The 3,713-nt window shown below is 39.5% G+C and overlaps 1 protein-coding gene across 2 annotated transcripts in view; it reads left to right on the top strand.

Moving 5' to 3' along the window:
- The window catches only part of LOC106867384 (uncharacterized), a 61,109-nt gene that overhangs the window by 34,152 nt on the left and 23,244 nt on the right, over window positions 1–3,713 (top strand). The gene's annotated exons all lie outside the window — the stretch shown is intronic.

Raw genomic sequence — 3,713 nt, 5'->3', positions numbered from 1 at the left:
GTTACGGGGACGTAAACACAGCAACATCGGTTGTCAAGCGATATTAGGGGAACAAACACAGACACACACACACACATATATATACGACGGGCTTCTTTCAGTTTCCATCTACCAGATCCACTCACAAGGCTTTGGTCGGCCTTAGGCTATAGTAGAAGACACTTGCCCAAGGTGTCACGCAGTGGGACTGAACCCGGAACCATGTGGTTGGTAAGCAAGCTACTTACCACGCAGCCACTCCTGCTAGGAAGTGGGTGAAAAACAAAGCCAAGCATGACTTAACTTGAACCCGATACCGTATCGAAATAATATACCTTCAGTAGTAAGTAGTAATAGTTGTTGTTGTAATATCTAATATACACCCAGTGGCCAGAAATTACCCCAGTAAGGCAGCGACCTGGCAGAAACGTTAGCATGCGGGGTGAAATGTTAGCGATATTTCGTCTGCCTCTACGTTCTTGAGTTCAAATTCCGCCGAGGTCGACTTAACCTTTCATCCTTTCGGGGTCAATTAAATAAGTCCCAGTTACGCACTGGCGTCGATATAATCGACTTAATCTGTTTGTCTGTTCTTGTTTGTCCCCTCTGTGTGTAGCCCCTTGTGGACAGTAAAGAAATAAGAAATTACCCCAGGACTTGACTGCTAACGTTACTTTAATCAGCCGTGGAGGAATGAAAAGCTCTCGCACACACATCAATACCACAGTTAGTAAGAGAAGGGTGTCATCAATTAAATGAAACTCAGTTTCGACACTGGTACTTTACTCTCTTCTACGGACCCTGGAAGTTACAAAGGCTAAGTTGACCCTGTTGGAATCCATACACAACATAATTAGAAACGGGTGTTATTTAGTAGCAGTTAGTGCAGATGGTATATACAAAGATCTTGTTAAATTTCTGCAAACCACTTAGTTTTTGGAGGGAAAGGGGTTCAGATTTTCACTGGATTATTTTCTAAAAACTAGTTTTGATTGCTTTCTTTTATTCTTTTATTTGTTTCAGTCATTTGACTGCGGCCATGCTGGGGCACCACCTTAAAGGGGTTTTTAGTCAAATAAATCAACCCCAGAACTTATTCTTTGTAAGCTTAGAACTCATTCTATCAGACCCTTTTGCTGAACTGCTAAGTTACGGGGACATAAACACACCAACATCAGTTGTCAAGCAATGCTGGCAGGGACGGGACTAACATAGACACAACACACAAATATATATATGTATATATAATGCTGACAACAAAAAATCACATTCTTTTTATATATATGTAGAAATTAATAATTCACAATCATTTGAATTTAACTAATTTTTAGGCAGTCAGACTGGAAGTCGTAACTGCTTGTACCCATGGGAACAGCTCACATAAAACCTTACACAGTATTTCGACCTGCTAGAAGTAAGAGCCAAGTAGTCCTTCAGTTATATCATAATGCATAATATCCTTTAAAAAAAAAACAAAATGGATGAAACTAGTGCCGAAACAACACCATGTATTTCCTTGCTTGAGGCAGGCCCAACAAGTTATTAAAAGCATTTAACTTGAAGTCAGCCTTTGTGGATGTAAGCATTTTTCGAACTCACGAACTTGGATGTTTTCTGTTTTCTGACTGGGTAAAAATGATCAAACTTTAAACCTCTGTAACTTTTTTTTTTAATATTTTTAATTTTCTGGGAAAAGTGAATTATCTCCCAAGAATTCAGCATGGAAAACTTCATCCATACAGCAAATTTTTTAAATTTCTACAAGTGCAGCCAATCTGAAAAGATCCACAACCTTTTTAAAACACTTAATGAGCCCCCACAGATTGATATTTTGAAAAAGTAGTTAGAAAGAAATTTAACGAGATCCGTTTCAAAAATTTGGGTGTTCGAACGAGATTATAGCTGATTTAATTGATCCCAATACTTGTCTAGTCAGCATCATCTCTAAGATATACACAAGGGCAATGAAATTCGGGGTAAAGAGTTGGTCGATTATATCGATTTCAACATTTGACAGAGGCTTTGTATCGTTGACCCCAGAAAGATGACAAGCAAGTTTAACCAAGGTGGGATTTGCAATCAGAGGATTGAGAGCTGTCAGTAAATGCCACTCGCCATTTTGTCCCGATGGTCTTACGATTCTGTCAACCCATCACTGAAAAATGATTGCTAATTGTAATTTTCAAATTTCAGCACAATGCCAGCAATTTTGAGATGAGAGGTTAGTCGTTAACATCAACTTCAGTACATGACAGGTACTTTAATTTAACCCATTACCTCCCATAATTCTATTAACTGGAATTTTTTTTAAGAAACTTTGATTTCTAGCATAAAACAGCCTTAGAGACACGCTGGAATGATCAAAATAACATTTTAAATAGAAATAAGCGAGATATTGGGTGAAAAATTAGCAAACCTCATTTGAATATCAGAGAAATATACCTAGTAGATATAGCAAAAAGGTTAGATATGTGTAAATATTGACAGATAATTACGAAATTTGTAATTTTTAAGTGATCTCATATGAGATCACTGGTAGGGAATGGGTTAATCATTCTCCAAAAGGATGAAAAGTTTGGTTTGAACACATCGGACCATCTTTGTCTTTCTTTTTGCCGAGCACAAGGGTGTAAGACATTGGGGAAAGGTGCAATGACAAAGTATCAAAACAGCTAAAGGAGAGGATTTACCTGAGTAAAATAGTGTTGGGATGGAATAATAATAAAGAAATATCAGCAAATAAACACTGATAAGGAAGAATCTTAAAAATCAAGGCAGAGCGGAGGCAACCGCTTAAATCAATTCAAAGTATTTTCTTATAAAACCCTAGGTCGCATGCCTCATTGAGTGTACAGAGGCTATGTATTGGCAGACTTAAGGGAGAGAGAGAACGTCCTTTTTGATGTTCTGTGTTCAAACTCTGTTTACCTTTCTAGAGGTGGGACCAATAGAATATTGACCACTTCTTGATGGTTTTTTGGCTTCAGGCCAGCATGGATCTAACAGACTAATAATTAAAGACATCAATTATGGCCAGTCCATCTTGTTTGATCATCATTGTGTTGACCTGAGGTCAGAGACATTCCATCCCTGATTACCTCGTCTTTCTGTATTTTCCAGAACTTCATTCCAGTTATGATTTGGCTGCTATTTCTAGCATGTCGAACAACTTGTTATATGCTTAGTGGCTTTTCGTCCCTCTTAACATTCTGAGTTCAAATTCTGCCACGGTCAACTTTGCATTTCATCTTTTCAGAGTTGATAAAATAAAATATTAGTTAAGTAGTACTAGGGCCAATGTGATCGATTATTCTCCACCACCACCACATTCTCTTCCTCAAAACTTCATTCCTTGCGCCTATACCAAAAGGGATTATTAGCAAAGACTTATTGGGGCAAGCGAAAGCGAAATTGTGATGGCACCTGTGCCCAGCGTCGCCTTTCTGGCACTTGTGCCCGCGACATGTGTAAGGACTTTCGAGCAAGATCGTTGCCAGTGCTCCTGGACTGGCTCTTGTGCGGGTGGCACATAAAATGCACCATTTTGAGCGTGGCCGTTGCCAGTACCTCCTGACTAGCCTTCGTGCCGGTGGCACGTAAAAAGCACCCACTACACTCTCGGAGTGGTTGGCGTTAGGAAGGGCATCCAGCTGTAGAAACTCTGCCAAATCAGATTGGAGCCTGGTGTAGCCATCTGGTTTCACCAGTCCTCAGTCAAATCGTCCCCATGCTAG

Source organism: Octopus bimaculoides, chromosome 11 (assembly GCF_001194135.2).
Source record: "Octopus bimaculoides isolate UCB-OBI-ISO-001 chromosome 11, ASM119413v2, whole genome shotgun sequence".
Lineage (NCBI taxonomy): Eukaryota > Metazoa > Mollusca > Cephalopoda > Octopoda > Octopodidae > Octopus > Octopus bimaculoides.
Note: the sequence above shows the minus strand (reverse complement) of the source record. Positions and strands in the feature narration are given on the sequence as shown.